Source organism: Astyanax mexicanus, chromosome 1 (assembly GCF_023375975.1).
Source record: "Astyanax mexicanus isolate ESR-SI-001 chromosome 1, AstMex3_surface, whole genome shotgun sequence".
Taxonomy (NCBI): domain Eukaryota; kingdom Metazoa; phylum Chordata; class Actinopteri; order Characiformes; family Acestrorhamphidae; genus Astyanax; species Astyanax mexicanus.
The window spans coordinates 12,791,401-12,816,317 of NC_064408.1; the positions used below are offsets into that span (position 1 = coordinate 12,791,401).

Sequence of the window (24,917 nt, forward strand, 5' to 3'; positions counted from 1 at the left end):
AAAGTCTTATAATGGAGACCACCATTTTTATATAACAAATATAATTGTATCATTTATAATTAAAATGACATGCATTTTGGCATTTTTATTGTCTTTTTATTTAGTTAAATTACTGTGTGAAGCACTTTTTAGAACTAGAACTGTCTGCTAGTTGGGGGAGGGGCGGTAGAAAAAAGAGAGGTATAGGGGGTGTTCAGCAGATCTGTACATGTTATATGCTAAAAGGACAACAGGAGAAATAGCTAGCTAGCTAGTTGACCACTGTGATCATGCTAGTCATTAACCTAATAAAACAACTAACCTAATAAAAAGGAGTAAAAATTTGACAGCACTCATATAATATCCAGTATATATATTTATAAGTCTTGCCGATAAAAAACAAACATTTTAACCTACAGGGACTTTTCAGTATGCTTACTGTACACCATCCAGCATTATTATATAAACCAATCAAGTGTTAACATCTTCTAATTGGATATTTTTTTTAATGGTCTTGAGTTTGATATTACAAATTATTTTCTCAATAATTTTGTTTTAATTGTTATTTAATTTGGAGAATGATGTATTATACTTGAGACTTGTTCATGAGTCAAGACCAAGAGCAGGAGTTTCAAGGACTAAGACAAGACTGAGACAAGACCAAGTTTTTTTTTCACCAAAATAAAAAGAAGGGATTTGGATGTAACTTAACAAACAGGTAAGAGCCTGCCATTGAATAATTACTCCATGGATGATTATGTTTCAGCTGGCAATAAGTTAAAAGTTATTTACCAATGCAGTAATAGCTTCTCATTTCTTAAACAACCATGTTAAAGACATGTTCTGTGGTTGGGAAAAGACATTCATCTGATTGGCCACCACAGAGTCCAGACCTTGTTGAGAATCTTTGGGATGTGCTGTAGGAGACTCCAAATATCCCATCATCAGCACAAGATTACATTACATTACAGTACATAACATTACATTTGGCAGACGCTTTTGTCCAAAGTGACTTACAATAGTGAAGTATAAAAATAATAGAAGTAAAAGTAAAAACATCTTTAGATAGGAAATGAGGTTAGAAGTTGTTAGAGGTTAGAGTTAGAGTGGTTAGGAGAGTAAGAGTTCTTTGAAGAGCTCTGTCTTCAGGAGTTTATTAAAGATAGTGAGAGATTCTCCTGATCTGGTAGTGGATGGTAGTTTGTTCCACCATTGGGTAACTCTGTATGAGAACAGTCTGGATTGTTTTGTGTGAATGTTTGTTTGGTAAAGTGAGGCGACGTTCATTGGAGGAGCGCAGCGGCTGGGAGGTAGCGTAAGCCTTCAGGAGTGAGTGCAGGTAGGAAGGAGCCTGTTCTGTCATCACCTTTTAGGCGATCGTAAGGACTTTGAATTTGATGCAAGCAGCAACTGGTAGCCAATGGAGCTCAATGAGCAGCGGGGTGACGTGCCCGTTTTGGCTGGTTGAAGACCAGACATGCTGCTGCATTCTGGATCATCTGTAGTGGAGGCATGAGATTACCACCGCTTGTACCAGGAGTTGGGTGGCCTGTTGCGTCAGAAATGGTTGAATATTTTTGATGTTGTAAAGTGGATAAGGAGTGGGCTGAAGACAGCTGCCTTGTCAGTGGACTTGCTCGGTGGACTCGCGCAGGTAGACTCGCAGGTCTTTACCCAAGTTGGTCTTCACACAACAGCTGACGCCTTCAGCTGACACCTCGGCGAGTGACGAAATAGGATTCTAAATTGCGCACAGCTGCGGGCGATATAGGAAATTAGCACCACAAGATCTTGGGTAAAAATGACTGCAGCTCTGGACAGAATTAAATGGCCATCAGCGAGGGTGAGAGAGGGAGAGAGGGAACACACTGGAAGAGCTGAAGTGGACACTCCCCCATACTTCATACTTCTGACAGCAGGAAAGTCACACCGCCTCTAGCAAATCAGGCTGAAGTTGCTCCACACTAAGCTCCTGTTTGGACAACCTCTGTCCTCTTACATCTCGAGCCATAAGCTCAAGCAAACCGCAGCCATGGCTAAAAAATAACTCACTCAGGGAACTACGTTCCAAACTCCGAGCTGCCGAAAGAAAATGGCAAAAAAAAAAAAAAACTACCAACTGCTCCTGGATTCCTTTACAGCCAGCATCACAACTGCTAAAGCTGAATTTTATCACAATAAATTCAGCTCCCTCACAGACTGCCGGAAAATATTTGCTACATTTAAATCACTAATCAACCCTCCTCCTCCTCCTCCTCCTCTGGCTACATACTGCTGAAACACTTGCCTCATTCTTTACTGGGAAAGTGGCAGCTATCAGCAACCAATTTACTGATGTAACATGTAGCAGTCCTACTACATGCTCTGCAGCCCGGTGTCCCTCCACCGAAGGCGTTGCTTTCTCCTCGTTCACTCCTCTCACTGAGAACAAGACACTGGCTCTCCTAACACGTAGCCGTCCTACTATGTGTCCGCTTGACCCAATTTCCTCAAACCTACTACAAACCATTGCACCTACAATCACTCCGGCTATCACTCACACCATCAATGCCTCTTTAGCTTCTGGTGTTTTCCCAACTGCTTTCAAACAAGCACATGTGACACCAAAAAAAAGGCTTAAAAAGCCTTCTCTCAACCCCGCCCAGGTTGATAACTACAGACCGGTCTCACTACTACCCTTTCTCTCTAAAAAAAAAAAAAAAAAAAAAGTTTTAAATCAGGTCTCTGGCTTCCTCTCCCAGAATGACCTCCTGGACCAGAACCAATCTGAATTTAAAAAAGGACACTCTACCGAGACGGCTCTGTTGTCTGTGACTGAAGCGTTGAAAACTGCTAGAGCTGCAGGCCAGTCCTCAGTGCTCATTCTGCTGGACCTCTCGGCCGCCTTCGACACGGTCAACCACGACTTCCTCCTAACTATACTCTCAAACATGGGGATCTCACACAATGTGCTGTCATGGTTCAGATCATACGTCCCCAGGGTTCGGTTCTGGGTCCCCTTCTCTTCTCAATATATACCGCCTCTCTTGGTCAGGTTATCCACTCTCATGGCTTCTCCTACCATTGCTTTGCTGATGACACCCAGCTATACCTGTCATTCTCACTTGAAGATCACTCAATCTCTGCACGGATATTGCAGTGACATATCCTCATGGATGAAGGAGCATCACCTTCGATTAAATCTCTCAAAGACTGAACTTCTGGTCATACCAGCAAAACCATCTATTCAACCCAACTTCTCTATAAGCATCGACTCTCTCTCTCTCTCACCGTCAAAGGTTGCTAGGAACCTGGGTGTTATGGTTGATGACCAGCTCTCCTTCACGCACCATGTGGCCTCAGTTGCTTGATCCTGCCGCTTCGTGCTTTATAACATCAGAAAAATTAGAGCGTTTCTGACGCAACAGGCCACCCAACTCCTGGTACAAGCAGTCGTCATCTCACGCCTCGACTACTGCAATGCTGTGCTAACTGGCCTCCCGGCCTGCGTAGTAAAACCACTCCAAATCATCCAGAATGCAGCAGCACGTCTGGTCTTCAACCAGCCAAAACGGGCACGTCACCCCACTGCTCATTGAGCTCCATTGGCTACCAGTTGATGCTCGCATCAAATTCAAAGCTCTTACAATCGCCTACAAGGTGATGACAGAACAGCTCCTTCCTACCTGCACTGATCACTCCTGAAGGCTAACGCTACCTCCCGGCCGCTGCGCTCCTCCAATGAACGTCGCCTCGCTTTACCAAACAAACATTCACACAGAACAATCCAGACTGTTCTCATACAGAGTTCCCCAATGGTGGAACAAACTACCTTCCACTACCAGATCAGAAGAATCTCTCACTATCTTTAATAAACTCCTGAAGACAGAGCTCTTCAAAGAGCACTTACTCTCCTAACACCTCTAACACACTAACTACTTCCAACCTCATTTCCTTCTTCCCCTCCTTCACTTCTCTATCCCTTTATTTCACTTCGACCTCCTTTAAGCCCTGTCTAAAAAATGGTTTATCTTTACTTCTATTACTTTTGTACTTGACTATTGTAAGTCGCTTTGGACAAAAGCGTCTGCCAAATGTAATGTAATGTAAAAGTTGGCTCCGTTTGACAAAAAAAATGTTAATGCTAATAGCAATCCATATAATGTGTTGGCAGAGTAGAATTTACAATATTTTGTTATATTTAAGCAGTAAAGTAACACATGACCATCTCATGTTGTATTGCTTAAATATAACAAAATATTGTAAATTCTACACTGACACCACATTATTTGGATTGCTGATGGCCATTAAATGACTGCCAGTATAATCATTTTAGTCAACCAGCATGACCAATTTGATTGACTAGAATGAAAAAACACTGGACTACACAAGCTAACCTGTCTGACAATGATGTGAATGTTAGTTGACCTGCCTGATCAGTATGACCACTCTAGTTGATCCACATGACCAGAATGTTCAAAGTGGTACACCAGTATGACCATAGGGGTAGACAATCATGATTACACAAGTTGACCAGCATCAAGTATGACTGGTCTTTCTTTATAACCAGCATGGCCATGCTAGTTTATCAATATTGTAAAGCTGACTGACCAGCATGACTACACTAGCTCAACCAAAGCATTCAACCAGTAAAACCAACTTGGTCAAGTCAGTTATGCTGACAAACAAGTTAGCCCATCAAACTCAAATAAAAAACATGATGTACAGGTCATTAGCTAAAGTGTCCAACCAGCTTTTGGCTTATCCTAAGCTGAATAAAATGGCTGCCCACTCCCACATTATTATTCCACCATATAGGAAAAAACTGAAGAATATGAACTTGTTGTATTATTTGAGGTCTGAATTTTCTGCAAATAAATGCTCTAAATGACAATATTTTTATTTGGAATTTTGGAGAAATGTCTGTATTTTATAGAATAGAACAACAATGTTAATTTTATTTAAACATATACCTATTAATAGCAAAATCAGAGAAACTGATTCAGAAACAGATGTGGTCTATTCATGGCAATTGTGAATTTAAACCCTACCTCATCAGTAACAGATATTTGCACCACTTACATAAAAACTTGACTGAGCTGTATGCCCAAACAATGTGAATTCTGAATTAAAGAAAGTAAAACCACTTCAGTTTATGGATAAATCTTTGCCCATTATGTTTGAACAATTATTGTTTAAAATAAGCAAGGAAAAACATAATTGGACAAGAGGACAAAATTGCTAAAATGCCAAGATGCTTTGCCCAAAGTTGTTGGATAAATTTTACTCCTTGTTCTAACTTGCTAATCTGTCACAAAGTACCAAGCTAGTTCTGCTGTTGGAAACTAGAATGAACAATGATGTGTTAGTTAGTGGTAACTTCTTTCATTGCTTAAATTTTTATTTTTGTTTAGTTACTTTTCTAAAAGCACATGGTAATATGTCCTATTAAAGCATACATTATATGTGTATTTTTTAATAACTGATAAGTACATATTTAAAATATCAACCTGGTTGCAATAAATTGTATTATATTTTTGATTAGCATTTTGCTGCATTTGTTTTGGCAGAAAACTAGTGTAACAATCTGGCAACCATGGTTGCTTGCTGTTAGCTCCAGTTGTTCCACTGTTGGCTGCTTAGGATGCATATATCTTATATTTAATACAAAAATGGGCTTACCTTGGGTTTGACTTTTGCTCCTTCATCCAAGTTTTAAGCTCCTTAGCTGGTATCTGCTGAAAATAATCTTCTTTCTTGTCCATTGAACTGATTTCCATGTAAACACACCATAAATGTATGTTCCGTTGAAATCCTTCCTTATGAGGACCAGGAAATGTCCATATTTGGAATAAGTGTGTGTGGCACTGTGAGTGCATGACCTGCGGGGGCGCAACTGAGCTCCTGCCCTTACACACACACACTGACCAAAAAACGTGTGGTATGGGCCTGAGCTAAAAATCACATAGACATATTCAGAACAGCTCCTGCACTTTATTTAAACCATTTTCTTTATGGGGACCAGGTTTTTGGTCCCCATACCGCAACAGGTCCCCATGACGTGACTGTGTAAACAGTCTGCTGTCCCCATAACGTGATGAATACCAACACACACACACACACACACACACACACACTCACTTTTGGAGTGAAATCTTAACTGTCAGCATTCAAAGCATGTCAGTGGAAGACCACCTGTTCCCCCTACACATACACACACACACACACACTCGAATACGCACACATGCACTCGCAGTCTTTCCAAGTTTCAAAATCCTCTTCAGCCCCCCTCCCCTTTCTGCCCTTGCCGCCAAAACTGGCCATGGACTCCATGAGCGCCCCTCCTCTCCTCTGTGTCCAATCCAAAGCCCCTGTTCTGCCCGAGTCCTCTCACAGGCTTAGGCCTTCTAGAGCCTCTCTCTCTCTCTATCTCCTTTCTGTGTGTGTGTACGTGTGTGTGTGTGTACATGTGTGTGTGTGTGTGAGAAAGAGTGTGTGTGTCAGGTGTTGGGTTACACGGGCACTGGCCTAGCATATGCATGCTGGTTGAAAAGGATGTGGTATGTGCTAGTACTTGGATGTGCTGCCAGCATGGCTCTATTCATTCTTTTCAGCAGGGCTGACCCGAGCAGCGCACTGATGTAAACCTTAACCCAACCAACCGAAATAGAGACGGAAGAAGAACCAGAACGGAGCGTAAAAGCATCTCTCTCACTCACACAGTTTGATTTACAGTTTGTGTAGGCATTTCAATACTGTGTGTTTATGCCCCGACTCAAAGGCTGTCCGGAGGAGGACCGGCGGAGCTTCCCTCTCATTCCGACTTCGCTCCAGACGGCCCGCCCAGACTTCTGCTAGCAACCGTCCGAAAGATTTATTGATATCTGCATGGAAAGCTAGTTATTTGGAGAGGAGAACGCATTCAGAACGACTGTTGTGGTCCGGCGTGCTGGTCCGATGGATTTTGCATGTGTATATGTACCGTATCTCTTAGCGTGTCTTCGACCGAAAAAAGCCATTTTGCATGTAAGCTAAACACCAGGTTCAGACTAGAAAAGACTAGAAACGACATTACAGAACCCAAGACAAGCCTTCAATAATCCACGCTACCATTTATTTCCTTGCAACAGTACCTATTAGTGTACATTACAGGGTCCCCAAATGTCTAAATGTCTGAGCTGAAGTCTGAAGCTGATTTAGAAGGAAAAGATGTAATCCAGTTTGCAACACTATGGTCCTGTTTACACCTGGCAATCAAAAAGTCTATTTTCTGGTGTATTTTCATACATAAGGCGCATTAGGTGGATTATAAGGCACATTTTAAGAGACAATAGTAAGGAACATGGGTGTCGCCATGGTTCCATTCTAATTCAGCATGTCTCACCACTGGGGGCGCCTATGTAAACAAAACTGTAATTCTTAAAAAAACAATTTCTATCAAAGTCAAATGAGTGCTGGATGTTAATCTACACAGATTTCTCTCCTTCAAAACGTTTACTTTGGTGAGTAAAGTGCTTCCTTATTCCGTATTTTCAGTATTTTAGAATGGTTTGCAGCCGCGGTACGTAGCTAGCGGTTCGTCCCACATAGCTTGTTTTAACACGCTAAACACGCAGGCTACAGTCCAATATACTCACCTCTGAACAGTGAAAGAGCTAACACTGCGGTTGGCAGCTAATGCTGATACTGCTCCAGCCTTGGTGCTGGAGAAACTTCACTGAAACTCCTTTATAACGCTGTACTTCAGCGGTGTGGTTTTACTGCACCTTAATACCTGACTGGTAGAATTCAAGGCGTACTGGCGATTTCTGGGAAAATTAAAGGATTTTAAGAGTGCGAAAAATATGGTACTCAAAATTGAAGATCACTCACATTTAACACAAGTGTAAACGGCAAGTGGAGATGCATACTGTGTGTATGCAAGCTCTGCCCATACTTACCGTTAGATGAGAACAGGAGTTTTCCCTTGTGGCTTAAATAGTCTGTCAGATAGTGGTAACTTACATTTATAAATGTGAAACATCAAGATAGCCAAATTAGCAACAGCTAAAATAGCAAAAAAATCTGACTTGATTTTTGAGGCTTGTAATTAAAACATAGTCAAATATGCCTTTAGTTAGTTTGACTGAAATCTGAAGAACCTGCAATCAGTTGTTTATCCATGCATCCTCTTCCTGTGCTGTGTTATAGATACCTGCTGTCTCAAAAAAATAATTTTACATGCTGTTGTTCATTTCTTTTAACTTACGGAAGGCAACATTTTCAGCAGTGCATGTTAACCAGACAAGTTTTTGGTTGCCAAATGCTGAATATAGCAGAAAGGGAGTTGTCTGGGTAAAAAAATCACAATTAACCATCGATGAGTCGGATACAGTTTCTCAATATCTCAAAAAAGTTGGTTCTGTAGTGCAAGCATTCCCCAGACTGATCTTCAGTGGAGGCCCTTGGGTCTTAGGACTTCCTCCCTCAGTCACATTCCCCTCCACCTTCTCCTGCACTTGATCCATCTTAATGAAGACAGGAAGTACGGCCCTGCTTCATTTCCTGTGCTGGAATTCCATTCGCCGCATTCCCTCAACCAGTTCGATAAAGCCCCTGAAGGGAGGAGGACCCCAAGCACTTGACTTCAGTGGTATGCAGCTTTTTGTGTTGCTGCCTTTTGACTTTTTGCTGTGTTTCTGAGGGGCTCCCGGACGCTGCCCGTGGCTCAGTTAGCACCGCTAGCAATGTTGGTGCCTTTCTGTTTGGGCCTCAGAAAGACTTAGGCCCAAACCCATTTTTCTTTTCTACCTCTACCCCATGTTTTCGGAGTGTATCCCTTCCTCTTAGAACTACCTCTAGAGTTACAAGGGGTGAAATCCTCCCCCTAAGAATTGGGAAAATCCTTCAAGCATCTAATACAGACATAGCTATAGCAGTGGAGAGCCAAAGTTCTAAACTAGTTAACTTTAGGGATTTATTGTTTAATGTTTTCAGAAAGAGATCAGGTGGTACAACAATTGATAATTACTGTTTATTCCTTAATTCCTCTGTGATGAAGAGCTGAAATTAGCTTTTAATAACTTTTACTTTGATTTATTTTTCAATTCCACCTTAAATATGGCAGGCTCTGCCATCTAATGCACCATTTATTTTGGAACGGGAAAGATAGCTAGCTATCTAGCTCTTGAGATGAGCTACTCACAGTTTTTTATGCTTGTTATGAAGAAAAAATGTCCACAAAACATTGAAACTACACATCAAACTACATTACATTACATTATTTTAAATTGCATTTAGTGGACACTTTTATCCAAAGTGACTTACAGCAATGATGTACATTAGCAATAAAGTTCAAGGCAAAAACATTTTTAGACATGGCCTAAAGAAGGCCAAGGAAAATAATGGAATAAAGAAGGAAAGGATTGGAAGGAAATTAGGTTAGAAGTAGTTAGTTAATTAGTTAGTTTGTTGTTAGAGGTGTTAGGAGAGTAAGTGGTCTTTGAAGAGCTCTGTCTTCAGGAGTTTATTAAAGATAGTGAGAGATTCTCCTGATCTGGTAGTAGAAGGTAGTTAGTTAGAGGTGTTAGGAGAGTAAGTGAAGTAAGCTCTTTGAAGAGCTCTGTCTTCAGGAGTTTATTTAAGATAGTGAGAGATGTTCCTGATGCTCCTGATCTGGTAGTGGAAGGTAGTTTGTTCCACCATTGGGGAAACTCTGTACACTCTAAAAAACAGAGGTACGATATAAGTACTTTTTTGTACTCAAAGGTACACTCTTTATAATTGTATCCTCAATGGTACAATATTGGTCTTTACAGGGTCAGATTTGTTCCCTCTGAAGTACAAAGTCATTCCTAACAGCAGTAAGTATAGATTTGTACCATTTAACAAGCAAAAAGGTACATTCAGTATTCTATATCACTGCACTAATAAACAATATATATTTTAATTGCACATTTTTCATTTGAAAGCCAGACAATTTTGGATCATCAAGTTCTTGACACATATTTAGTTGATGATAATGTTTATAATCTTTATAATCTTTACTGGCACAAAAACCATGGGTACAAAAAAGGACTTTTTTGTACCTCAATATAAGGTACAGCCCCAGCGACAAGCTTTGTACTCTTTTAGGTACAAATCTGTACTCACTTTTCTTAGTGTGTATAAGAACAGCCTGGATTGCTTTGTGTAGATTGTTGCAATTTTTAACAAGGAAAATTCTCAAATTTGTGCGTTTCTTTGGTCGCTTGTGCCGCTGCCATCTTGTGAATGATTCTCACACCCCTCTGTTGCATTGTAGCCCCAACACTTCCCCTAACATACCCCGTCCAGCCTAACAAGAATCAGGACTCCCTACCCCTAGGCATGAACATGCAAAACAAAGGCATAGGGCTAAGTGGTAGAGCCAAGGGGTGAAATGAGATTAAGCTTTTGTTGTTTGTTGAGGGCTAGCTGCTATTTTTTCTGTTTTCTTTTCTTTTTTTCTGACACTGCATGAGATTAGACTCTGTACGGATTCATCAAAAGTGCTTTCATGTTCTTGCGGCCTAGCGGCACGAGCTACAATTGTAGGGTTGATCTTCCACAAGAATTAGCATATTATACGCGGGATACGCCAAAATAGATGTACCAAAAAATAGATTGCCACTGACTGCATGACTAATGAATTGCAACAGAAAATGAGAACCAAGGCCGTTAGCCGTAAACACAGCGGTGCCCTGTAAGAATGTGGGCTTGAGCCTGTGCCACTGTTTAGAGTTTGCGTTCATGGCCGAAACATCTCTCCACTGAAAAATCTCACAGCTTTCTATCTGCCGTTTCCCGCCGGCTGCGTTTGGGCCGCTCTCGGTGGGAGACAGCAGCAGCAGCGAGCTTCTCTTTGATAAGAGAGATCCATTGTTTGGAATCTGCGCCGTCTGTTAGCAGCTGTGCGGAAAGCTATCCGACGTATTTGGCAAGAGCGGCCGAGGAGAGCCGGGACAGGGATATGAAGGAGGGAGCGTAACTAGAGTGAGAGAGAGAGAGAGGGAGGAAAAGAGTAGGAAGGGTGGGGGCGATTAAAATCAGTTGATAGCCAAAGGCTGTTGCTAATTTGTTGATATGGGAAGTCAGAACAAAGAGCATATGTTGGAAACTGGTGGTTCTGCTGTGTATCTGGATGAGCTGCTGATTAGATCTGTGCAGATGTCTGTTGTCTTTGCTCTAATTCAACTGCAGTCAACACTAAAACTGTGTTCTCCAGACAAACACACTCAAATCCCCTCATGTAGCCCATGCTTGTAGTTGTGTTTGGTGCCAAGTTGTTCATGTTTAACTGCTCCAGAGGGTCCTATTATATTGGCAGTACTTTTTTATGTGTGCATTTGCACATCTTTGTCAGAAATGAGTGGAACATAATATACAGCTCTGGAAAAAAATAAGAGACCACTTAAAAAATGATGAGCTTCTTTGATTTTAGCAAATTAAAATCCCTTGGAATATAATCAAAAGAAAGGTGGATGATGACAAGCCATCAAACCAAGCTGAACTGCTTGAATTTTTGCACCAGAAGTAAAGCAGCATAAAGTATCCAAAAGCAGTGTGTAAGACTGGTGAAGGAGAACATGCCAAGATGCATGAAAACTGTGATTTAAAAACCAGGGTTATTCCGCCTTCCACATCCACACCTCACATTCAAACATCTTGATGTAAAATCATTGTGGTGACTAAACCATATGCATGCTAATCTTCATAATGTAGGCGTCTACACAATGTGAATTTTTGACACATTTGATACAAACTTCAACATCTCTACAACGATTTTGACAATAAAATGATTGTCCACCCAAACTGCAACATTTATCCAATGTTAAGAGTCCAACATCCTTATGCTGTTTAACTGGCTCTTTATCTGGTGCCTCTTTCAGCATCTGTGGAATGTTAGGGTTTTGATATTTACCTAATGGCCATTTTTAACAAAAAAAAATCAATGTTTGTTCAATGTAAGAGCCCAACATCTTTCTTTCATGGCCTGTTGGGCCTGCTGAGCACAACATTTAGGTGCCAGCTATGGTGACCAAAACCAAATATCTGCTTAACTTTACAATGTCACTTGTTAACATTGACATACTGGTGTTAAGTAACCAAAATTCAACATCTGTTTAATGTTGGTGGTTCATGTCAATCCAATCCAATGGCAAATTTCAACTTTAGCCAACAATAATGAAACAAAAGGTTTAGAAGGTGTGAAATGTTTAATTTTATCACCAATTGTATGATTTTTATTCATGATATTTTGACAGTTTGACAGACTTTTTTGTACAATATCTTCTATTTCAATCAAAACGGCCTTCAAGATTTTCAGTAATGTTTCTTATTAAAACTTATGAAACCTTTATATGTAGTGCTTGAACAGAAATCCTTAAGATAAATAGGATATGTGCATGTAATACCCGGCCTGTGTAGTAAAACCACTCCAAATGATTCAGAACGCAGCAGCACGTCTGATCTTCAAACAGCCAAAATGGGTACATGTCACCCCGCTGCTCATTGAGCTCCATTGGCTACCAGTTGCTGCTCGTATCAAATTCAAAGCTCTTACAATCGCCTACAAGGTGATGATAGAACAGCTCCTTCCTACCTGCACTCGCTCCTGAAGACTTACGCTACCTCCCGGCCGCTGCGCTCCTCCAATGAACGTCGCCTTGCTTTACCAAACAAACATCCACGCAAAGCAAAGAACAATCCAGACTGTTCTCATACAAAGTTCCCCAATGGTGGAACAAACTACCTTCTACTACCAGATCAGGAGAATCTCTCACTATCTTTAATAAACTCCTGAAGACAGAGCTCTTTAAAGAGCACTTACTCTCCTAACACCTCTAACTAACTACCTTCTACTACCAGATCAGGAGAATCTCTCACTATATTTAATAAACTCCTGAAGACAGAGCTCTTCAAATACCACTTACTCTCCTAACACCTCTAACTAACTACCTTCCACTACCAGATCAGGAGAATCTCTCACTATCTTTAATAAACTCCTGACGACAGAGCTCTTCAAAGCGCACTTACTCTCCTAACACCTCTAACTAACTACCTTCTACTACCAGATCAGGAGAATCTCTCACTATCTTTAATAAACTCCTGAAGACAGAGCTCTACAAAGAGCACATACTCTCCTAACACCTCTAACAGACTAACTACTTCTAACCTCATTTCCTTCTTCCCCTCCTCTTCTATCCCATTATTTCCCTTTTATCTTCTTTAGGCCCTATCTAAAGATGTTTTTACCTTTAACTACTATTACTTTTGTACTTCACTATTGTAAGGGCCAAATGTAATGTAATATCAGGCAGAAAATCGACTAAATTGCCTGGGTGTTAAGGGGTTAAACAGATTTTTGTGTCCAACCAAATTTCAGCATCTGTCCGAGGTTAGACCCCAACATCTTTCTGGTGTCAAAACTGACGTCCACTGCTGGTGGGTCTGCTCAACACAACCTGATGTGATTCCGCTAATGAGGCCGGTTCCTTACTGGAAAAACGGAACCGTGTTATTTACTGTAAATCTGCTGTTGTGGTTCCTGGAGCAAATGTTTCCAGCCGTAGCTCTCAACAGGGTCATTCACACAGCGACACCTTCAAAAGCACCAATCCAGCCGCAGCCGAGCGCTGCTCAAATCGCCTGTGAAGGGTCAGCTCCTGATAAGGGCCTATAGCGGGGCAGTCAGAGGTGGAGGGATTTTTGTACGGATGTTGTTGAAGCTGTGCAGCAGAATGGAAAGCGCTTGAATAGAGGTAGATTACGTATTCATACGCAGGCATTGAGAGGAAGTGGGCCTTGCCAGCCGCTGCCAGCGACACGCTGAAGTGATGAAGGCTGTGTTCGCAGGTGCAAGAATGCTTTTTTCTGTTCCTTCCTCTCTTCTTTTCTTCTCTCCGTTTCATCTCCACTCTTTTTGTACCCCCTCTTCCGTCTAACGGGCTGTCTCTTAGCATGCTCGCTCACTGTATTGCTTTGTGCTCGCGTTCGTATCTCCTCCATCTCGCAGTTGTTGGCGCGTTTCTGCATGTACAGCCTTTTGTCTCTTATCAGTAATCTGCATCTCTTATCAGCTCCCTTTTATGTTCCAGGCCTTTTCTCTCTTTTCTTTTTTTTCCTTGTTTCAATCTCTCTCTCTTTCTCGCTCACTGGAAGCTTTATACTCCTTCTCGAGATCACACAATAAAAGCAAGCTCAGAGATTCTAGGCCTGAAGTTGAGTGACGTCTGCTCACGTCTCAGGAATGTTAACTCGCTGACCCTGAGGTGTTTGCTGACAGTGTTGGGGCTGTAAAAAAAAAAAAAAGAAAAGAAAAGAAAAAAAAAAAAAGAAAAAGTCATAGCAGCCCGCGGCCCACTTCCCCCACAAGGCTTCCAATAAAGCTAATCTGTAAGCTGGCCTTTGTTCTCAATGGATGTGAAGGATTTGATTGAGACTGTTAACGGCCCGGAGGCTCGGCCTAATCGATTGTTCTTTGACCCAGATCTCTCAGACGTTCAGTAGAACAAATAATCCAACTACAGCTTTCAGCAGAATCAGATTACAAAGCTATTCCACTGTATCTAATGTATGCAAAAAAAATAAGAGACCATGATGAGTTTCTTTAATTTTGCCTAGTTGAAAACCTCTGGAATATAATTAAGAGGAAGATGGATGATCACAAGCCATCAAACCAAACTGAACTACTTGAATTTTTGCACTAGGAGAAAAGGCATAAAGTTATCCAAAAGCAGTGTGTAAGACTGGTGGAGGAGAACATGTCAAGATGCATGAACACTGTGATTAAAAACCACCAACTTATTCCATTAAATATTGATTTCTGAACTCTAAACTATGATTAGGAACTTTGAATGTTTTCTTTTAATTATGAGGTCTGAAAGCTCTGCATCTTTTTGTTATTTCAGCCATTTCTCATTTTCTGGTAATAAATGATCTAAATAACAATATTTTTATTTGGAATTTGAGAGAAATTGTCCTTGGTTTATATAATAAAACAACAATGTTCATTTTACTCAAACATAAACCTATAAATAGCAAAATCAGAGAAACTGATTCAGAAACTGAAGTGGTCTCTTAATTTATTACAGAGCTGTGCATTGCCAAAATAATCAGTTACCCGTCTACTAATACAGTCAGTTGAGTAAGTGATAAAGATACTAAATAATACAAGCAGTTGATTAATCGTAAAAAATGATACATTTGATTTGATTTTCTAAAGTATCTAATGATTTCTATTTTATATCATTTTATCAAATAAATTACATTGTATCATGTATTTAGACAGTTATTCTAGTTTACTGCACAGTAAGTATTATACTGCACTAGAGTACTGTACTAAACACTTTTACAGAAATATCAAATAGGGAGGAAGTTTCTCGTACTGCAGTTGATCTGAAGTTTTTATTTCGAAATCTTTGGAAATCCCTGAATGTGTTCAAATTGTTCGAATTGGGGGGTTGTATAAATAAACTGATAAATAATTAGAATATTCAGTTACTCACTTAAAAATATAATCAGCTTTAAAAATGCTTAATTAATTACCAAGTAATAAGTCACTTACTAATATAATCAGTTGACTGAGTGATCAAAGTCAATTAATTACTCAGTTAATCATAAAAATACATACAATTATTTAATAAAACGTGAATAATTATTTAAATTAATGGTAATTGAAGAATATGGTATTTCTTTGATGATAACTTGATCAGCCTGGGGCTTTAAAACTATTAAAACACAATCAGTTAATTAAATAATTCACATTATTACAAAATTGGGTTAATTAATCGTTCCAATAATTGATTGCTTATACAGTTGAGATTGACAGGCCCAGGTCCAGCTGTACTGTGCATTACTCCAGTACTGTGTGATCAGTCTGTTCAGCTCTGAAAACGAGCTTAATCAGTTACAGAGTTTTAATTGGCCTTTTGTTCCTTACAGCTTTGAAACGATGGACTGTGAGGTTTGAGTTGTAGTAGAGTGTGTGCGCCTGTGTGTGTGTGTAGGTGTGTGTGTGAGTAAAACAGTGAGATAATGCTGTTTAAAGAAGGGGCTTCTTGTTGGCCTTCCTGAGTCAAAGCGAGGTTATAATGTGCTGCCATTCATATCAATGTTTTATGGACCTCTCAGAGCAGATAACACTCATAGTTTAGCATTTCAGACTCCATCAATCACAGCACTCTCTCTCTCTCTCTCCTACACACACACACACACACACATACACACACACACACACACACACACACACACACACAGAGGTTTACCACAGCAGTGAGAACAAATTAATTGCTCACACCTTCACAGCCGACTGAGCACTTTCATGTTGGTTGCCAGTTTTAAATAGTATTGATAATAATAATAATAATAATAATAATAATAATAATAATAATAATAATAATATTAGTAGTAGTAGTAGTAGTATTTGTTGTTGTTGTTGTTGTTGCTGTTGCTGTTGTTGTTGTTGTTGTTGTTGTTGTTGTTGTTGTTGGTGGTGGTGGTGGTGGTGGTGGTGGTGGTGGTGGTAGTAGTAGTAAGTATTTATTTTGTTACTGTTAGTAGTAGTATTATTGTTGTTAATAATAATTTTATTAATATGTTAAATGTTGTACAAAATCTATATTTAAACTTGAATGGTAAAGTTGCAACAATGTGCACTAGGTATGAGATGTCGGTATTAGGGCCTTTTTGGAGGTATTCATGCAGCACTAATAATAGTAATAATAATAATAATAATAACAATAACAATAATAATTGTAATTATAATAATTATAATAATTACTAAATCAATATAGTCACAACAGCAGTAATAATAATGAATAATAATAATAACAACAGTGCAGCAACAATAAAAACAGTGTAACAGCAGCAATACTATAACAATACTACTGCTAATAACTGCTATTATTATTATTATTATTATTATTATTATTTTTATTTATTTATTTTTATATCATTATTAATAGGGGCTCTAATTGGTCTAGGTTCGAATCCAGGTTTGTGCGGCTTGGCATCAGCAGCCAGAGTCAGAGCGAGCACACTTGGCAATGCTCTGTCTGGGTGGGTAGAGGGCGCTCTCTCCCAGGTGTCTGCATCAGCAACAGTTGTAAAAGAGGCAGAAGGCATGTGCTAATCTTCACCATCCTAGTGTTGGGACAATTACTATGAGAGATGAGAAGATCAGAAGAGTCCTAATTAGTGTGTTGGGTAATTGACGTGTCAAATTGGGCAGAATTACACTAGGTATCATTTTTTATTGCGCTAATTAGGTTGATATTTGCTTGTATTTTTAGCATTAGCATTAGCATTATCAGCTAATTCAGTGCTGTGAGCTTCCTGCTGCTTCTCCGTCGTGCCGGGTTTACAGTCTGTCAGCTTCTGTATGCTGTGGGCAGCTAAAGTTTGACCCCTTTGAGGCGTAACGTCGGCCCCTGCGGGCGTGGAGGGCCCAAGGAGGCCGAGGGCACACGTGAGGCCAGCGCCAGCACCTGCCTGATGAAAGGCTGAGATCAGGCTGAGATCTGAGCTTTTCCACACGGCTCACGGCTTTACCTGTCTGTGTCTGGGCCTCTTGCCTCAGGTAGCAATGTTATAGACAGGTGTGCATATATCCTCTCCCTTACAAGCCAATCCCCCCCCCCCCCCCCCCAACACCCAACACCCCCTCCCCTCCCGTCCTCCGCAGCCTGCAGCAGCCCCATGGCGTGCAGTGGGAGTCTGTAATTAAAGGCTAGGGCGAGGAGGAGGAGGAGGAGGGAGAGCATGAGTAGAGTTTATTAAGTCTATGTACAGCAGCAGTTCTCATATTTAGACCCCTCCCAGCCCCCAGTACTAATTTCCAGTACTAAACTCACCAGTTAAATGCAGTGAACTGAATAAACACGCCACAGTTAAAGCATTAGTTCACCCTTAAACTTAAAACTTAGTCAGATAGGATACAGCTGGAGAAACGCATTTACATACAGTGCAGCTAAGCCTATGGCGGGAGCACCCATCTGAACCAGCCTGGACTGTGTTTCTGTATGGAATAATATACAGGTCATTTGTATATCATTGCTGTCTAGTGAAAAACATGCATCTCTAAAACAGCAGCTTAAAGGAGAGAGATAAAACCTTCTTAAAAACTTTTAATTGAAGTCAATGGAAAAAAAAAAGATTTTAAAGAATTGCTATTGGTCCATTCATCAACAAATTAGTTCAATTATGTAATAAACTAAAAACAATCCAATGAAAACTAAAAATAGTCCAAAAATGCGATACCGTGTTTTACCAAATTAATGGACAATGCTTTAATTTTCCCAAAAATCGTCACTGCACCGTACAATCTGGTGCACCTTATATATGAATTCAACCAGTCAGGTTGTGAGGTGCAGTAAAGCCACTCTGCTGAGGTACAGCGTTGTACAGGAGTTTCAGTGAAGTTTCTCCAGCACCGCAGCTGGAGCAGTATTAGCATTAGCCGCTAACCGCGCTAAGCTCTAGTTCTTTTGCCGTTCAGAGGTGAGTATATCAGACTGTAGTCTCTGTGTTTTCACTGTGTTTAAACAAGCAATGTGGGACAAACCGCTAGCTGATATCGGTCTGGCTTACCGGAACACTCAGACATTTACTAGCGCTAAGCACTGCTAACTACGGCTAGCGCTGCTGATAACCATGCTACAATACTGCAAATCTAAGCTTACTGTGAATAAAAGGAAGCGCTTTACTCACCCAAATAAACAGTTTTCAGGAGAGAAATCTGTGTAGATTAACATTCAGCACACGTTAGACTTTTTTATAAAGAATTACAGATTTTTTTTTACTTTTGACATATATCTAATCTTAAATGGTGATGATATCTAATCCTAAATCGTTATGATATCATTCAGAAAAGTAAGATTATCTACTCTGGAATAGTATAATGGTTATAATGGTGTCTAATATAAAATAATAACAGTATTCCAATAAAATATTGCCTTAATATTAAACTCCCAATATTATCTTATCTGAACAGGTAATAATATGCTATGTAAAACTGTATAGTGTTTAATATAGTGTGGTATTGATATCCAGCTCTGTGTGTAATATCTGTTTGGATGTTATTGAAACTCAGGCATTCATCTGTTGCACAACTCAGACTGCACGTGTTGTGTTGTAGATTTCGAGGAATGTGTGTTTGTGTGTGTGTGTGTGTGTGTGTTTCCAGAGGCTGAAAAAGGAGATGGATCTTACAGATGATGCTGCAGGAGTGCTGTCTGCTCCGAGGCAGCTGGGATTTCTATCTGCTTTGATATTGCTTTGTGTGTGTGTGTGTGTGTGTGTGTGTGTGTGTGTGTGTGTGTGTGTGTGTGTGTGTGTATCTAATGTGGAAACCACCCTGGGCCACTTCCACTTCCTCCTCAAACGATGGGGGCTCGCATGCCAGTTGCTTTTATAATCCCCGTGAGACACAGAGTTTATTCCACAGAATTCTTCCTGAACTATGTGAACTATCTCTCTCTCTCTCTCTCCCTCTCTCCCTCTCTCTCTTTCTTCTCTCTCTTACTCTCTCTCTCTCTCTCTCTCTCTCTCTTCATTGATAAAGTTGGGGGAGAAGGTGTTTATCATACTCAGTATGTCCAAAGGTTTTTGGGCATCCCCTCTAATGAATGCATGTAGCTACTTTAAGTTGTACCACCCTGCTGGCAAAGATTTTAAATTAGTACCTAATGGGGCTTTGAGTGGTCCAGCAGACTAAGTCGCGTCCGCTCTGATCAGAAGATCGCTGCCGGATCCCCGAGAGAGCACAATTGGTCATGCCAATCTGAATGACCCACATCCCCACATCACTCTTGATTGAGACGTCAGTCAGCACAGGCATCTGTGAGCTGCTGTATTAGAACCGAGTCACTGCACTTTCCTCTGAGTGCACCGTGATGTTGCTCTGTAATGCTACATCATCAGCATTTCAAACTCTCCTTGTGTTGGGTCATCACCGTTGACAGGAGGAGTGCCTCTAAGTGAGTGGGTTAATCTACATAGCTAAATATGGGAGAAAAGCAGGATAAAGTATATATATAAAAAGGGTATAGGTATCTAAAATCATAATGATATCAGATCTAAAATAGTAGCAGTCATAATATAATGCAGATAATAAAATAGTAATGCTTTAAGATGTAAAATTGTAGCTCTATAAAATCTAAAATATAAGGGTATGTTAAATTGTAATCATATCAGGTCTAAAATAGTAACAGTGTCAAATCTAAAATCATATTAATATAATAATATTATAGTAATGTTATAAGATCTAAAATTGTAGCTCTATAAAATCTAAAATATAAGGCTATTTAACTTTAAATTGTAAACATATCAGGCCTAAATTAGTAACAGTGTCACATCTAAAATCATAATAATTTCATGTTTAATATAGTAATGCTATACAAACATAAATATAGCAGGATCAAATCTAAAGTATAGGGCTATCTAATCTTAAATTGTAATGATATCAGGTCTAAATAGAAACGATAGCTCTCACAGATCTGAAATCTAAGATTTGAAATTAGAGCTTGGCAATATTTTGAACTTTTATCAAATCATGATAAATCTTTTTTTTTTTTTATTGAATTGACAGTATGCTTTAATATTCATGCTTAAAGGGCACTGACCCAACTGTACATTTCATTAAAAAGAGTGTAAAAATCCTGTTTATTTGGATGATGTTCAGCAAAAACTAAATAAAAATCATTGTATTGTGCATGAAAGAGTATTTTAATACTAGTTTTCTTATTATTTTTATATTATATCTGTCAGTGGGTGATAATGTACACAGGCTGTTCATATTGTCCAGCTCTATGGTAAATCTATCCAATTTAAAATTATTACATTATTAAAAAAATGGCAACAGTATCAAATTTAAAATCATAATGATATTGGGCCTAAAAAAGTAATGATATAGATCTGAGATTGTAATAAAAATAATATCTAAAGTGTAAAATCATAATGATAACCGATTTAAAATGTGATTAAAACAGTAGTTACTTGTTCGGGATGTCCCGTCACCTTCAAGACTGCACATGCTGCTAATGGCTTAGAGACAGGTGTGTCACAGACTTTACAGACCTGAGAGAGAGAGAGAGAGAGAGAGAGGGGATGAATAGATGAATGAAGGAGTGGAATCTCTCCTGAGGGTCCTCAGTGAGTCAGTGTGGGTGTGAGTCAGAGACTCCGCTGAGGGCTGAATGGATCAGTTAATCTGGGCTGTGGGAGAATTAAACCACATTAAAGCTCACTGTGAGTCCACAGCTGAATAACACACACACACACACACACCAAACCCACGATCCCCTCAGCTCCTCTCACACTGTGTAATTCTCAAGATATTCGATGCCACCCACGCTCTGGGGTACTGAAGTGTGTGTAAAGGTGTAGTGATTCAGTTTAATTAAGAATACCTTGGTGTGATTACGCATTGGATTTGTTATAAATATATATTATAGATGTATTACACACAGAGTGATCTATTTTTAGCCTTTATTTCTTTTATTGTTGATAATTATGGCTTACAGCCAATAAAAAAACAAAAATCAGCATCTCATAAAATTAGAATATTATATAAGATCAATTTGTATAGTGGGCAGTGTGCCAAATCCTGCTGAAAAATGAAATCCACTTCTCCATAAAATTGGTCAGGAGAGGGAAGCATTAAGTGCTGTAAGATTTTGTGGGAAAACAAAACTGCACTGACTTAAGACTTGATAATAAAACACAGTGGATCAACACCAGCAGATGACATGTCTCTCCAAACCATCACTGATCATCAGTAAATTTTACATTTCATTTGTAAATCAAGGGAGCAGAGTCTGGAGGAAGAGTGGAGAGACACACAGTCCAAACTGCTTGAGGTCTAGTCTGAAGTTTCCACAATCAGTGATGGTATGGAGAGACATGTCTGTCATCTGCTGGTGTTGATCCACTGTGTTCTATCAAGTCTAAAGTCAAAATCTTACAGCACTTCATGCTTCCCTCTGCTGAGAACAACTTTTATGGAGATGTGGATTTCATTTTCCAGCAGGACTTAGCACACTGCCCACACTGTAGCCAAAAGTACCAATTGGTCTTATGTAATATTAAAATTTTCTGAGACACATTTTTAGTTTTTTTTTTATTGGTTGTAAGCTAAAAGTCGTTTTTCTCTACAGCAAATTCTACAACAAAAGTTTCAACAATGCCAATCTGGCAACCACAGGTCCAGAGTGGTGTGCACTGTGCAGGGTATGGGACCGTGACGGTGGATGGGGTCAGTGGCTCTGTGAGCGGAGAGCAGATTTAGTGGTGAGGTCAGTTAGGGGTTAAGTAGCCCACGCTGGGGTTAAACTCACAATGCCCCCATGGGTACTGACCTCATGACTTTAGCATTAGCTGTGCATCCTGCACTCTTACTGCAAGCCCACGTAAGTCATCCGCACGGCTGCAGGTCACTTAACCAGCTGGAGGAAGTCACCGGGCTGCTATTGGTTAATTATTTATTGTGTTGTGACAACTGTTGAACTGTTACTAATTAGTTATGGATTGATTGCTGTAGTAAGTGATAGAAAGTGAGAGTAGGAAGGCTTATAATCACTGTTCATGCATTCGCTTATTTTTTTTTTACGTACACACACACACACAGACAGCAGGCTCTGCGTACAGTCTGATGGGAAGTGACAGTGATGGTCCGTGTGTGTGTGTGAGAAAGAGAGTGTGTGGTTTTTGGCACGTGGACTGCGTGTTAAAAGGCAGAGGTGTCAGGAACTCGTGTTATTGTAGAGATTATGAAAACATGCTGCAGTAGTAGTATTCCCTGAGGCACTATTGTACCTGCAGTTTTATCACAGCCTGTATCCATAAACATCACAGCGCTAGAGATGCATAAGGCTGCAACAATCACTGCAACAACACAGCTGTAGTGCTGTACATGCTGACTGAGGCGGTGGGCACATAACCATCATAACCCCACCCACCACTGCTTTATGGGTGGGGAAATATGATATGTATCACAATACAGTGGCTGTGATTTAGTGTAATGCAAAATATTGCAATAACCCCACTCTGATATATATTAAAGCTGGTTTAAGCAAATTAATCACACAATTTTAACAATGAGATAATCACAGTGGGATTGTATTTGTGTTAAAATATATTTGTTTAATTGCGTCTGTTTAATTTAGAACATGGGATGTCTGTACATCAATGCAAAATATGAATGAAGAACAATTCTGCGGGTGGATTAAGAAGGCAGAAGAGGAAACGTGGAAAACTTTACCGAAGTGGAAACCTATGTGCCTGTGTGTATTTGTGTGGGAGGGAGAGATTAGTATTAATCTACAATGTAATATACAATGTAAATAATTGTCACGTGTGGTGCTGAAAGCGCTCTTGTTTCTCCCACACACAGCTCTAACGGAGGTTCTCAGTTAAACAACTACACTACCCAGAACGCACCACCCGCTGACATCACACACACACCCGATCACATGACACATCACCTGCTTTCTTTCAGGAAGTCCCGAGTACTGATTACCTGCACTATTTAAGAGCTTCACACGCACACACCTGTGTCGAGTATTGTTGGTTTATCCTCATTACAAAGCGTTACTATCTCTGTCTCTGTATTTTTCGTGTACGACCTTGCCTTTTGTTTTTTCGAAGCTGATTTTTGCCTGTGCCTCTGATTGCAAATTTACCGTTTTTGACCTGGAGTGTGTATCGTTTCTGCCTTTATGGATTATCTCTACTGCTGGCTTTTCTGTGTATGAACTCCCATGTATGGACTGTCTCCCGTTTATGGTATGGTTTTGTCTACGTAGCTACTCTTTTCCGGTGCTCTACTGTTTCTGTTTACGACTTACCCTTTACCAACAAAACCTTTAATAAACTGTTGTTTTATCTGTATCTGCAAGTGTCTGACTACTGTACGAAATATATATGACAATAATAAAACAAAGAAAAACAACTACATTTATAATGCGAACATGTCCAAACCATTAGTACAAATATTTCAATATATATATATATATATATATATATATATATATTTATATAGCCCAATACAGCTATGATATTCTTGCTTATGATAAATGAGTGTGTGTAACCACAGCATCTGACCACATCTGCATGTGACTAACTAGTACCATACGTCCTCCTTTCTCAGGTGAGATGAACCCTGTATCAGGACAGAGTTCAGTCAGTGGTGTAGAGTATCAGTGGGGAATGGGGATCTGCAGTTGTACAGTGTGGGAATTGCCCCAGTGAAGCTGCACTTTTGAACTGTCCGTATTACAGACGGTGGAGCAGACCTGACTAGGCATGTTTAAAGCGTTTGTGACTCATGAGTATTGACTGTAATCTGCTGAATATTCCTCTCTTGCTCAACCGACCCAGCCCGGCAGTGAGGCAGCGGCAGGTTTATCCGCTGAACTCGACTCCGGGGCATCAGAGCTGTGTATTGTGATGAGCTCCTCTCTGTCTTTGTTCTGGGGAGGACATGTGTCTCCTCCACCCCTCCTCTCCTTTGTTTTTGGCTGCTTTATAGCATGGAAAATGCTGGAGTCAGAATAGAAGCCCTATTATTTTTGGCTCAGGGGGTGATATGACAATTCACTTGGCGTATGAAGCGTCCAAAAGATGTTATCTCAGAGAATCGGCGGGTTTAAAGCTGTAACCGTAAACTGCTGCTTTTTCTAAACCCTGATTGCAGGTTTAGAGGAGCATCCTGGCACCAAAGCTGGCAGTTCTTACTGAAGAAGCTTTTGTCCATGTCCTTAACCCTTTAAAACCCGTCAAATGGTAGGCATATTATTCAGTTATTAAAATTTAACATCACACAGTTATATATTTTAGGGCAGATTGGATTATTCAATATTCACTATGGATTGTTCAGAATCAGGTATGAATTACTGAGTATCCACTGTGAATTATTAAGTATTTAGTATGGATTATTCAATATTCACTGTGAATTGTTCAGA

At 39.9% G+C, this 24,917-nt stretch overlaps 1 protein-coding gene across 2 annotated transcripts in view; it reads left to right on the forward strand.

Annotated features, from left to right (window-relative positions):
• LOC103040062 (E3 ubiquitin-protein ligase RNF43) overlaps positions 1 to 24,917 on the forward strand; it is a 212,584-nt gene that overhangs the window by 86,831 nt on the left and 100,836 nt on the right. The window lies entirely within an intron of this gene.